Genomic DNA, 14425 nt, shown 5'->3' with positions numbered 1-14425 from the left:
AAAGGATTATCTTGCAGTTTTCTGGAATTTAAGACTTTGAAATGTTTTGCATTTTGTATGCTACATTATGTCCTTTTGGATGTTTTTTTTTCTGAATTTCTCAACAGTTTTGTGAGAAAGTAAAGAACTCTACTCACAGGCATAGCGGAAACTCATCTAAATGGTCAGGAAAGGTAGTCTTGTAAGAGAGGATTATCTTGCAGTTTTTTCATATTTAAGACTTGTCAAGTCTTCTGGAGATGTGTTGTACTTTGTGTTGTCTGCCTGTACCTCTTTTATCAGCCCGTGACAAAGTAGAAGAAGAAATGTCAAGGAGAACCTAATGGTCAAAAGAATTCCTATTATTAGGTATGCTCTTTTTTTACTTGCATTAAAGTATTGTTTCTTTGTGGATGTTTTTTTTCTCAATTTCCCAACAGTTTTGTGAGAAAGCAAAGAACTCTACTCATAGGCATAGCGGAAACTCATCTAAATGGTCAGGAGAGGACAACGTCTTGTAAGAAAGGATTATCTTTCAATTTTCTGGAATTTAAGACTTGGAAATGTGTTGCATTTTGTATCTTGTGCCTGTACTTCTTTTATCAGCCCGTGACAATTTAGAAGAAAAAAGTGTCAAGGAGATCCATATATAACGAAAGACTTCCTATAATTAGGTATGCTATTTCTTTAATGGCAGTAAAGCATTGTGTCTTTGTGGATGTTTTTTTTCTGAATTTCCCAACAGTTTTGTGAGAAAGCAAAGAACTCTACTCACAGGCATAGCGGAAACTCATCTAAATGGTCAGGAGAGGACATCGTCTTGTAAGGAAGGATTATCTTGCAGATTTTTTTATATTTAAGACTTGTCTACTCTTCTGGAGATGTGTTGTATTTTGTATGGTATGCCTGTACCTCTTTTATCAGCCCGTGACAAAGTAGAAGAAGAAATGTCAAAGAGAACCTAATGGTCAAAAGAAGTCCTATTATTAGGTATGCTCTTTCTTTACTGGCATTAAAGTATTGTTTCTTTGTGGATGTTTTTTTTCTGAATTTCTCAACAGTTTTGTGAGACAGCAAAGAACTCTACTTATAGGCATAGCGGAAATTCATTGAAATGGTCAGGAGAGGACATCGTCTTGTAAGAAAGGATTATCTTGCAGTTTTTTCATATTTAAGACTTGTGAAGTCTGCTGGAGATGTGTTGTATTTTGTGTTGTCTGCCTGTACCTCTTTTATCAGCCCGTGACAAAGTAGAAGAAGAAATGTCAAAGAGAACCTAATGGCCAAAAGAATTCCTATTATTAGGTATGCTTTTTTTTACTGGCATTAAAGTATTGTTTCTTTGTGGATGTTTTTTTTCTGAATTTCCCAACAGTTTGGTGAGAAAGCAAAGAACTCAACTCATAGGCATAACGGAAACTCATCTATATGGTCAGATGAGGACAACAACTTGCAGTTTTCTGGAATTTAAGACTTTGAAATGTTTTGCATTTTGTATGCTACATTATGTCCTTTTGGATGTTTTTTTTTCTGAATTTCTCAACAGTTTTGTGAGAAAGTAAAGAACTCTACTCACAGGCATAGCGGAAACTCATCTAAATGGTCAGGAAAGGTAGTCTTGTAAGAGAGGATTATCTTGCAGTTTTTTCATATTTAAGACTTGTCAAGTCTTCTGGAGATGTGTTGTACTTTGTGTTGTCTGCCTGTACCTCTTTTATCAGCCCGTGACAAAGTAGAAGAAGAAATGTCAAGGAGAACCTAATGGTCAAAAGAATTCCTATTATTAGGTATGCTCTTTTTTTACTTGCATTAAAGTATTGTTTCTTTGTGGATGTTTTTTTTCTCAATTTCCCAACAGTTTTGTGAGAAAGCAAAGAACTCTACTCATAGGCATAGCGGAAACTCATCTAAATGGTCAGGAGAGGACAACGTCTTGTAAGAAAGGATTATCTTTCAATTTTCTGGAATTTAAGACTTGGAAATGTGTTGCATTTTGTATCTTGTGCCTGTACTTCTTTTATCAGCCCGTGACACTTTAGAAGAAAAAAGTGTCAAGGAGATCCATATATAACGAAAGACTTCCTATAATTAGGTATGCTATTTCTTTAATGGCAGTAAAGCATTGTGTCTTTGTGGATGTTTTTTTTCTGAATTTCCCAACAGTTTTGTGAGAAAGCAAAGAACTCTACTCACAGGCATAGCGGAAACTCATCTAAATGGTCAGGAGAGGACATCGTCTTGTAAGGAAGGATTATCTTGCAGATTTTTTTATATTTAAGACTTGTCTACTCTTCTGGAGATGTGTTGTATTTTGTATGGTATGCCTGTACCTCTTTTATCAGCCCGTGACAAAGTAGAAGAAGAAATGTCAAAGAGAACCTAATGGTCAAAAGAATTCCTATTATTAGGTATGCTCTTTTTTTACTGGCATTAAAGTATTGTTTCTTTGTGGATGTTTTTTTTTCTCAATTTCCCAACAGTTTTGTGAGAAAGCAAAGAACTCAACTCATAGGCATAGTGGAAACTCATCTATATGGTCAGGAGAGGACAACGTCTTGTAAGAAAGGATTATCTTTCAATTTTCTGGAATTTAAGACTTGGAAATGTGTTGCATTTTGTATCTTGCCTGTACTTCTTTTATCAGCCCGTGACAATTTAGAAGAAAAAAGTGTCAAAGAGATCCATATATAACGAAAGACTTCCTATAATTAGGTATGCTATTTCTTTAATGGCAGTAAAGCATTGTGTCTTTGTGGATGTTTTTTTTCTGAATTTCCCAACAGTTTTGTGAGAAAGCAAAGAACTCTACTCACAGGCATAGCGGAAACTCATCTAAATGGTCAGGAGAGGACATTGTCTTGTAAGAGAGGATTATCTTGCAGTTTTTTCATATTTAAGACTTGTGAAGTCTTCTGGAGATGTGTTGTACTTTGTGTTGTCTGCCTGTACCTCTTTTATCAGCCCGTGACAAAGTAGAAAAATACATGTCAAAGAGAACCTAATGGTCAAAAGAATTCCTATCATTAGGTATGCTCTTTTTTTACTGGCATTAAAGTATTGTTTCTTTGTGGATGTTTTTTTTCTGAATTTCCCAACAGTTTTATGAGAAAGCAAAGAACTCTACTCATAGGCATAGCGGAAACTCATCTAAATGGTCAGGAGAGGACATCATCTTGTAAGGAAGGATTATCTTGCAGATTTATTTTATATTTAAGACTTGTCCACTCTTCTGGAGATGTGTTGTATTTTGTATGGTATGCCTGTACCTCTTTTATCAGCCCGTGACAAAGTAGAAGAAGAAATGTCAAAGAGAACCTAATGGTCAAAAGAATTCCTATTATTAGGTATGCTCTTTTTTTACTGGCATTAAAGGATTGTTTCTTTGTGGATGTTTTTTTTTTCTCAATTTCCCAACAGTTTTGTGAGAAAGCAAAGAACTCTACTCATAGGCATAGCGGAAACTCATCTAAATGGTCAAGAGAGGATATCGTCTTGTATGAAAGGATTATCTTGCAGTTTTCTGGAATTTAAGACTTTGAAATGTTTTGCATTTTGTATGCTACATTATGTCCTTTTGGATGTTTTTTTTTCTGAATTTCTCAACAGTTTTGTGAGAAAGTAAAGAACTCTACTCACAGGCATAGCGGAAACTCATCTAAATGGTCAGGAGAGGACATCGTCTTGTAAGGAAGCATTATCTTGCAGATTTTTTTATATTTAAGACTTGTCTACTCTTCTGGAGATCTGTTGTATTTTGTATGGTATGCCTGTACCTCTTTTATCAGCCCGTGACAAAGTAGAAGAAGAAATGTCAAAGAGAACCTAATGGTCAAAAGAATTCCTATTATTAGGTATGCTGTTTTTTTACTGGCATTAAAGTATTTTTCTTTGTGGATGTTTTTTTTCTCAATTTCCCAACAGTTTTGTGAGAAAGCAAAAAACTCAACTCATAGGCATAGCGGAAACTCATCTATATGGTCAGGAGAGGACAACGTCTTGTAAGAAAGGATTATCTTTCAATTTTCTGGAATTTAAGAATTGGAAATGTGTTGTATTTTGTATCTTGTGCCTGTACTTCTTTTATCAGCCCGTGACAATTTAGAAGAAAAAAGTGTCAAGGAGATCCATATATAACGAAAGACTTCCTATAATTAGGTATGCTGTTTCTTTAATGGCAGTAAAGCATTGTGTCTTTGTGGATGTTTTTTTTCTGAATTTCTCAACAGTTTTGTGAGAAAGCAAAGAACTCTACTCACAGGCATAGCGGAAACTCATCTAAATGATAAGGAGACGACAATGTCTTGTAAGAAAGAATTATCCTGCATTTTTCTTTGAGTCTTTTGTTTTCTACACACACACATCAATATGTAAAGGTTTTTATGTATATTATACTTTATACTTGCACTCTTATTTACCTCAAAGGAACAGTATCTAGTCAGATGTAGGTTTCATCCCATTATCATGTGGGTGCACTTTTATTACATAGGAAAGGATATCCAAATGAATTTATTTTTGTTTGAAAGCCTTAAGCTTGTTTTATTGTGTAGATATTTTTCAGTATGTGATTTTTTTCATTGTTATAACAGAAATACAGATTTAGTAAGGGTAAATTATAAACTGTCAATCACCAAATTACAAGTTGACAGATTTAATGGTCCATTTATTGCAAACACAATCAATTCGTTTTTTGGTTTTCCAGGTATCACCACTAAGCGGCTAAAGCATATTCAAAGTGTACAAAGGCCCTTTCTGCTGTATACTTCCAGGACGTGGCCCTCACACCTTTCCACAGAACTTTTTCCAAAGTATATCAGATCAGGAATCAAGATGGACTGAACTGTTCAAAATGGCAACCATCTGGATCGTAGTGTGGAGCATGCCGTTTGGACGTGTACTAAACTAGATGCTGTCTGGACTGAAGCTACACATGGAATATTAGCCTATGAAATATTCAAGGAAATCATACAGTCAGACAAGTATTGCTAACCTCACAGTGGTTAAACTATTTTGGAATTCTGGACATATAGACACCCCCTTACAAAACAAATCTTGGAACATAAATTATCCTACATGATGGGGCTTGGCATAGCAAGACAAACAATCGAAAATTTCTTCTGATATGGGAAACATACCTAGGCAAACAGGAAAATCAAAAGCAATATACATTACAAGCTCCTTTTCAATTCACCAATCAATGAACAAGACTTAAGGTCTCATCTTCTTCTCTAGAAAAATGCCATCTCATGTAAATGATACTGTAGAGTCTCCTATATCATGTGAATGGGTCTACTCCTTGGAAGATTCCCAAGCCATTATAAAAAATAGCTCTATACCAGGGAGATCAAGAGAGAAAATAGGGTAAACAATGTGATATATTTGACATTTGATATGGCTAAATGATTCATTGATATTATGACATGTAACCAAAGCTACACCAGGGGGCACATTTATCAAAATGTGAGTTTAGCTTAATAGCTTAATGAGCTTAATACATAAAACTCACCTACAATCTATTCATTCCTATGTGATTTTTAGAACTGTATTTATCAAAAGGTGAGGTCTAACTTTCACCCAATGATAAATACACTTCTAAAAATCCCATAGGAATGAATAGGATGTGGGTGAGTTTTATGTATTAAGCTCTAAACTCACATTTTGATAAATCTGCCCCCAGGTGTTTCCACATCAGGTTGGTTTTGCACACCTGTATAGTAAGTAGGGATACACCGAATCCATGGTCCTGGCTAATCCTAAATTAGCATATGCCAATTAGGATTTGGAAGGGTTAAATGTTAGGGGAAAAAAATTTTTAGACACGTGCACAACGATTTTCCCCCCCCCTTACAGATTTGGCCAAATCCCTTGGGATGGATTTGGGGGTTCGGTGCATCCCTAACGGTAATGTATGGGAACTTCAGGCATGTGAATATATTACTGTACTGGGACCCAATGTTGCCATTTAAAGCTGTACCGGTAAAAATATTTCATTTTGTACCGAATGTTAGGAGTTTTTTATAAATGGCATAGATGAAAGTACAAGAACACTAAAGGGAACAAAATCTCTTCCTTCATTCACTTAGCATTTGTGTCCCAGGTCATAGCAGCATTCTGCATCTTTCTCTGTGATTTAGTTTTGCAGATTAAGGGCATAGATGGGGGTGATACCTTAAAGCCATGATACATAATTTATTGTGTATGAAATTATTTCTATAGGGCTTTTCTCATGAGTCACAATGGGTTTTACAGCAATCAAGGCAGTCATGATAGGAGCGCAAAGAATGTTGGGACACCAGGTGATCAAGTGACTTATCCAGGGTTACAAGGAGTTGTCTATCAGGATCTGAAGCATGAAATCCCACACCATTGGTCACTTTCCCTCTAGGCCAACTCCTACGGAAGCCATATGAATTCCCATCCACATATGGAAAATGGATTTATGGATAAAATATTAAACTACTTTATACAACAAGATGAGACTTCGGAATACTGTATTGAAGGATGAACTTATTTCATCATTACTGCTAATATGCTGTGCTCTTAATAAAAGTTTATCATTTTAATTAGTATTCACTGTGTTTCTTTTCATAAGTACATTTGAGTAGATTAATCTTGTAAAGGGTGATTTCATTTTTAGAAAATTCATTTAATAGAGTATAAATATCTAATGTAGTAATGGTGCAGGAACAGTTATCTTCATGAGTGGGCTGATCCACTTGTAACAATATCAGTTCCAACTTTTTAAAACCTTGAGCCTTTCTGTTACTTAAAGAACAGTAACACCAAAAAATGAAAGTGTATAAAGGTAATTATAACATAATGTACTGTTACCCTGCTCTGGTACAACTGGTGTGTTTGAAAGACTACTCACAGATAAAAGACCATTGTATTCTACAGAAGGTATCTGTTATTTGCTATGTAACCTGTGCCTTTTCTCATTTGGCTGCCCCCATGGCTACACTGCAGCTTATTTATGTAAACCACAGTAGTCTTTCTGTAGCAAACACACAAATTTTACCAGAGCAGGGTAACACTACATTACATCTTAATTGTGTTACTGTTCCTTTAATAGAGTGGTGGACAGCAGCCAGTGATGCTGGCTACAGTGAAACTGAGACCAATCTTCTCCATTAGGAAAGGACAGGAATGCATTTATAAACACCCATGTGTAAAGCTGGCCATACACGCACCAATAATAACGTACGAAACCTTGGTGCGTGTATGGCAACTCGGCGAGGGGACCATTATCGCAGGAGGTTGCAGATATCGGTCGACTCGCCAATCAGCCAGGTTAGAAGATTTTGATTGGGCGCCATTGAAGGTGCCTGAGCAAAATCTATGTTCAGGGCTGAATCGGCAGAAGGAGGTAGAAATCCTATTGTTTCTACCTCCACATCTGATGATTCAGCCCTGAACGTCAGTGGAGGGTTGGAACGATCGAAAATCACCATGTGTGTGGCCACCTTAAAGGAACAGTAACACCAAAAAATGAAAGTGTTTTAAAGTAATTGAAATATAATGTACTGTGGCCCTGCACTGGTAAAACTGGGGTGTTTGCTTCAGGAACACAACTATAGTTTATATAAATAAGCTGCTGTGTAGCCATGGGGGCAGCCATTCAAGCTGGAAAAAAGGAGAAAAGGCACAGGCACATAGCAGATAACAGATAAGACACCATTGTATTCTACAGGGTTTATCTGTTAGCTGCTATATAACCTGTGCCTTTTCTTCTTTAGAATGGCTGCCCCCATGGCTACACACCAGGGTTTATATAAACTCTAATAATGTTTCTGAAGCAAACACAAAACTTTTACCAGTGCAGGGCAACAGTACATTATAGTTTAATTTCTTTGAAATGTGTACATTTTTTGGTGTTACTGTTCCTTTAAGAGCCCAAAGGTTACCACAAAACCTGATGCGTATTGAACCTACATCCTGCCTAAAATCCTTAAAGGGATCCTTTTAGACAGGTAAAACTCAGTCCTTTTGTTAAATGTATATTAAGTGGAATTCATAGTGATCAGATAAAAGTCAGTGTAGGACTGGCCAGATTTGGGATGACTGATGTAGATGGCCAGCATAAAGTATATTGCAATATATGGACAAACAATCCCTGTTTAGTTGAAAGGGGAGGGCATATCTCGCTAGCTTAATGGACAGACTATCTTAATATCCTATATATATTGATAATGGGTGAGTGCAGAGGACCTCTTGTTACCTATTTTTATTTTGTAGTCACAGCCTTATTGCACCCCCACCTAAGGGTTTAAAATTTAGTGGTGAGCACAATTCCCCCCTATTTTACACTGTTTACATAGCTAATAATTCACTCCATCATTTAAAATATTATTCATGTACCAACAAATCTCAGTGCATTGTGCCTGAGTCTGAGCTTTCAGAAGGAGCCAGTGCTACACATTAGAACTGCTTTCAGGTAACCTATTGTTTCTCCTACTCAATGTACTGTCAATAAGACACAAGGGGGCACATTTACTAAGACACGAATCTGAACCGAATTGGAAAAATTCAGATTTGAAAACGAACATTTTGCGACTTTTTCGGGGTTTTTTTGCGATTTTTTCGGCGTCTTTACGACTTTTTGGAAATTGTGGCGACTTTTTCGTTACCAATACGAGTTTTTCGTAGCCATTCCGAAAGTTGCGCAAAATCTGGCGATTTTTTCGTAGCGTTAAAACTTGCGTGAAAAGTTGCGCCTTTTTCGTAGTGTTAAAACTTAAAAGGTGCGACGTTTCGCGCAAGTTTTAACGCTACGAAAAAATCGCAACTTTTTGCTCAAGTTTTTTCGCACAAATCGTATTAGTAGCGAAAAAGTTGCGACAATTTTCCGAAAAAATCTCAAAATACCGATCATTACGAAAAAAACGCAATCGGACGCATTCGGCCCGTTCGTGGGTTAGTAAATGTGCCCCAAGGTGTATAACAAGAAGTGCCTTAATACAACCCAACAACAATGGAACATATTCATGTGGCAAAAAACAACATAAAACCTGCCCACATGTCTGTAATTCAGACAAAATAAAGATTCCAGACATTAGAGGAATACAGCATCCATGGCCAGTAAGTTAATAGGGAAGGGTCACTGTTAGGAAGGAGAAAATACATTTTACAAATAGTCATGCCACTAACCAGACGGGGCAATGAGGTCTAGAAATCGTACTGAATGGTCCTATAATGAACAAAAGGGAAAGGAATTTCTAATAAAATGTTCCAGGGACAAAGAAAAAAGGGGACTCAGAGAAAAGGAGGCAGGGCCGCCGGGACGCCAGGAAAAATTCCGGTGAGCCCCAGCTGCCCAGACCCGACCCTTGCCGGTGCTCCCTCTACCCGACCGCTCCTCCCCAGACGCGTTAAATTTAGTCGGGTGGGGGACACTGCGGGGGAAGACGAGGCCGGCGGGAGCCCTGGTGGGCCCGCACACTTCAGTCCGACTCAGAAAGGAGGATATAGTAGGAATAATAACCCCAAGCAGAAAAAGAAAAATTGTGAGGGAAGAAAATGGGGGAAAAGAAGTGGGAGGAAACTTAGTGAGAAGTTTAGAAATAATAGACAGAAGACATGTGGATCCCCATATAGGCATTTACAATTTGACAGATAAACCACTAAACCCCTTTCATATCAATGTACTGAAAAAAGGACTGAAGTATGCTTCAACAAATAGATTGAATACATTTCAGACTTATATAGATGTACCGTATATACTCGAGTATAAGCCGAGGTACCTAATTTTACCTAAGAAAACTAGAAAAACCTATTGACTCAAGTATAAGCCTAGGGTGGGAAATGCAGTCGCTACTGCACAAGTGCCTACATGACTACCATATTAATAAACACAAGGTATGGGTGCATCCAACATAAGATAACCATATGCAAGGTTGTACAGGTTAATATCTCATTTAATTTTACATACATATTGAAATTGTGATGTGTAAATTTGTTATTTAATTCTTATATAGTTCTGTATACTTTTTGGGGTGAGTGATGTAGAATCACAAGTTTAAGAAAGATGAGATCATGTGTACTAGGAAACAGTAAATATTTCTGACTCTTATCTCATCCAGTCTCTTCTGCAAACCACTCTCTGGTTGCTAAAGTAAACAAGGCCCTAGCAACCAGATATGGACCTTAGATTGCAAGCTTCTCCAGGGCAGGGACTGATGTGATATAAATAACAGTAAATAAATAAAACATAAGAGCATTCCCTTACTATGTGCAGGGCAGGATGCAATCTGCCCCCACCTCCTGCTTGTAAGATAATCTGGGGTTCAGCAGCTGTGCATTGCTCTCCTCCCTATCTCCTGGCTGGCACGCTCGAGGGCAGAACATATGTCCACGGGGGGGGGTGTGTGCGAGCGCGCGCGCGCACGCCTGTAAACTACCGTATATACTCCTGTATAAGCTGAGGGTGCCTTTTTCAGAACATTATTGGTGCTGAAAAACTTGGCTTATACTCAAGTATATACGGTACATTAGTTCATTTGGAAATTAAGTATAAAGAAATATTTCATGAAAAGGAACAGGGAAATAGATGTTTATAATTCCAAATATAAACATACGGATTTAAAACCTAAATCCACATTTAATCCATCCTTTGTTAATAGCCATTATATTAATACATTTAGGGACCTAGTATTGGATGATCTAGAAAGCAGAGAGGAGAGAGTGAATTATAATCTAGCAAAAAAAGAAATAGAAGCCCTAAAAGAACTAAAGAGTGACACCTCCATAGTCATTAACCCTTTAAGTGCCAGCCGAATTCGTCATTTCGGTTCCCCCCAGTGCCAGACGTTTTTTAAGCATTTTGTACTCATTCACTTTAACAATGTTTTTTGGTAGGAAAACCTCCACGAAACTAGGGAAATTATATATCGTTTTTTTCGTCACTAATTGGGCTTCGACATACATACCAAATTTTATAACTTTTCTGGAGATATGATGTGTATTTTGGGTGAAATATGTAAAAAAAAAATAAAATTATGAAAAATTTCTGTATATTTTGAGGTTTTTTTCCATAGAAAAGTTAATTTTACTCACTTTTTTTTATTGTTTGTAAAAGCCCTGATACTCCCAATTCCAACGATACCAAATATGTGGTGGTACCCCACAGTTCCTGTCCAGAAGTAACCCCCAAACTAAGGCAATACTTAGTACAATATCACACCAGAACAAAGCAGAAAAGCGCTTGTAACAGTTAATGCAGCATAACTTATATGTAAATCTAAAATATCCCCTCATGTTTGGTATCTTTAGAAACTACAGACCTTCAGGTTTCTAGGTGCAATGTAGTTTTCACTCAAAAGCCAAATACCTTTTGTCAGTGCATTGTGAAATTTGGAACTTTTTATGACATTTTTTTTTTTTTTCTAAAACGTAAACTTGGACGCATGATCAAATGTGGATTTGACAAAAAAAAATCTCATAAAAATTTTCTAGCAAAGGCATATTTGAAAGACAAACTTCTCCTGAATAAAATGATGCCCCATATGTATGGGTGCACATAAAGACATGGGCACCAAACACTCCAAAGCAGGGGCAATGCACAAGGGCAATTACAGCTAAAAATGTGGGGGCTGCGCTCTATGTGCACTTCCTGCAGTTTTTCAGTGTTAACCCCCCCTACCTGTGAAATAACCCCCACAAACTATATATTTCTGAAAAGTGCACACCTTCAGCTATTCAGAGACGCCACTCTCCTCTTTCTACATGGAAAATTGTGGCCGCAGTCCCTTGCAGAAGTTAGCGCTTTGGTCAGAAATCAAGGAAAAACCAGATACAAACCTAGATTTCTCCCCAAAATCTCCATGGCAACTACCAAAAACTTACTAACCATCAATCTGCAAGTTCCCCTGAATAAAACGATACCCCATATGTATGGGTGCACATAAAGACGTGGCCACCAAATGCCCCCAAACAGGGGCAATGCATAAGGGCAATTTCAGTTGAAATTTTGGGGGCTGCGCTCTATGTGCACTACCTGCAGTTTTTCAGTGTTAACCCCCCCTACCTGTGAAATAACCCCCACAAACTATATATTTCTGAAAAGTGCACACCTTCAGCTATTCAGAGACACCACTCTTCTCTTTCTACATGGAAAATTGTGGCCGCAGTCCCTTGCAGAAGTCAGCGCTTTGGTCAGAAATCAAGGAAAAACCAGATAAAAAACCTAGATTTCTCCCCAAAATCTCCATGGCAACTACCAAAAACTTACTAACCATCAATCTGCAAGTTCCCCTGAATAAAACGATACCCCATATGTATGGGTGCACATAAAGACGTGGCCACCAAATGCCCCAAAACAGGGGCAATGCATAAGGGCAATTTCAGTTGAAATTTTGGGGGCTGCGCTCTATGTGCACTACCTGCAGTTTTTCAGTGTTAACCCCCCCTACCTGTGAGATAACCCCCACAATCTATATATTTACGAAATGTGCACACCTTCAGCTATTCAGAGACACCACTCTTCTCTTTCTACATGGAAAATTGTGGCCGCAGTCCCTTGCAGAAGTTAGCGCTTTGGTCAGAAATCAAGGAAAAACTAGATACAAACCTAGATTTCTCCCCAAAATCTCCATGGCAACTACCAAAAACTTACTAACCATCAATCTGCAAGTTCCCCTGAATAAAACGATACCCCATATGTATGGGTGCACATAAAGACGTGGCCACCAAATGCCCCAAAACAGGGGCAATGCATAAGGGGAATTTCAGTTGAAATTTTGGGGGCTGCGCTCTATGTGCACTACCTGCAGTTTTTCAGTGATAACCCCCCCTACCTGTGAGATACCCCCACAATATATATATTTACGAAAAGTGCACACCTTCAGCTATTCAGAGACACCACTCTTCTCTTTCTACATGGAAAATTGTGGCCGCAGTCCCTTGCAGAAGTCAGCGCTTTGGTCAGAAATCAAGGAAAAACCAGATACAACCCTAGATTTTGGTCAGAAATCAAGGAAAAACCAGATAAAAACCTAGATTTCTCCCCAAAATCTCCATGGCAACTACCAAAAACTTACTAAACCTCAATTTGCAAGTTCCCCTGAATAAAACGATACCCCATATGTATGGGTGCACATAAAGACGTGGCCACCAAATGCCCCAAAACAGGGGCAATGCATAAGGGCAATTTCAGTTGAAATTTTGGGGGCTGCGCTCTATGTGCACTACCTGCAGTTTTTCAGTGTTAACCCCCCCTACCTGTGAGATAACCCCCACAATCTATATATTTACGAAAAGTGCACACCTTCAGCTATTCAGAGACACCACTCTTCTCTTTCTACATGGAAAATTGTGGCCGCAGTCCCTTGCAGAAGTTAGCGCTTTGGTCAGAAATCAAGGAAAAACTAGATACAAACCTAGATTTCTCCCCAAAATCTCCATGGCAACTACCAAAAACTTACTAACCATCAATCTGCAAGTTCCCCTGAATAAAACGATACCCCATATGTATGGGTGCACATAAAGACGTGGCCACCAAATGCCCCAAAACAGGGGCAATGCATAAGGGGAATTTCAGTTGAAATTTTGGGGGCTGCGCTCTATGTGCACTACCTGCAGTTTTTCAGTGATAACCCCCCCTACCTGTGAGATACCCCCACAATATATATATTTACGAAAAGTGCACACCTTCAGCTATTCAGAGACACCACTCTTCTCTTTCTACATGGAAAATTGTGGCCGCAGTCCCTTGCAGAAGTCAGCGCTTTGGTCAGAAATCAAGGAAAAACCAGATACAACCCTAGATTTTGGTCAGAAATCAAGGAAAAACCAGATAAAAACCTAGATTTCTCCCCAAAATCTCCATGGCAACTACCAAAAACTTACTAAACCTCAATTTGCAAGTTCCCCTGAATAAAACGATACCCCATATGTATGGGTGCACATAAAGACGTGGCCACCAAATGCCCCCAAACAGGGGCAATGCATAAGGGGGGGCTGTGCTCTATCTGCAGTTATTTAGTCTAAACACCCCCATACCTGTGAAATAACCCCCGCAAACTATATATTTCTGAAAAGTGCACACCTTCAGCTATTCAGAGACGCCACTCTCCTCTTTCTACATGGAAAATTGTGGCCGCAGTCCCTTGCAGAAGTTAGCGCTTTGGTCAGAAATCAAGGAAAAACCAGATACAAACCTAGATTTCTCCCCAAAATCTCCATGGCAACTACCAAAAACTTACTAACCATCAATCTGCAAGTTCCCCTGAATAAAACGATACCCCATATGTATGGGTGCACATAAAGACGTGGCCACCAAATGCCCCAAAACAGGGGCAATGCATAAGGGGAATTTCAGTTGAAATTTTGGGGGCTGCGCTCTATGTGCACTACCTGCAGTTTTTCAGTGATAACCCCCCCTACCTGTGAGATACCCCCACAATCTATATATTTACGAAAAGTGCACACCTTCAGCTATTCAGAGACACCACTC

At 38.4% G+C, this 14425-nt stretch overlaps 1 long non-coding RNA gene across 1 annotated transcript; it reads left to right on the top strand.

Annotated features, from left to right (window-relative positions):
- The first annotated feature begins 366 nt into the window (after nucleotides 1-366).
- Nucleotides 367-6545, top strand: LOC101731863. The gene is made up of 2 exons (XR_001170706.3): nucleotides 367-4134; nucleotides 4679-6545. It is a non-coding gene; the product is annotated as an uncharacterized LOC101731863 (long non-coding RNA).
- Nucleotides 6546-14425: the final 7880 nt, after the last annotated feature.

The sequence above is a fragment of the Xenopus tropicalis genome, chromosome 4 (assembly GCF_000004195.4).
Source record: "Xenopus tropicalis strain Nigerian chromosome 4, UCB_Xtro_10.0, whole genome shotgun sequence".
In the NCBI taxonomy this organism is placed as follows: Eukaryota; Metazoa; Chordata; class Amphibia; order Anura; family Pipidae; genus Xenopus; species Xenopus tropicalis.
This window is presented reverse-complemented; position numbering and strand designations above follow the sequence as displayed.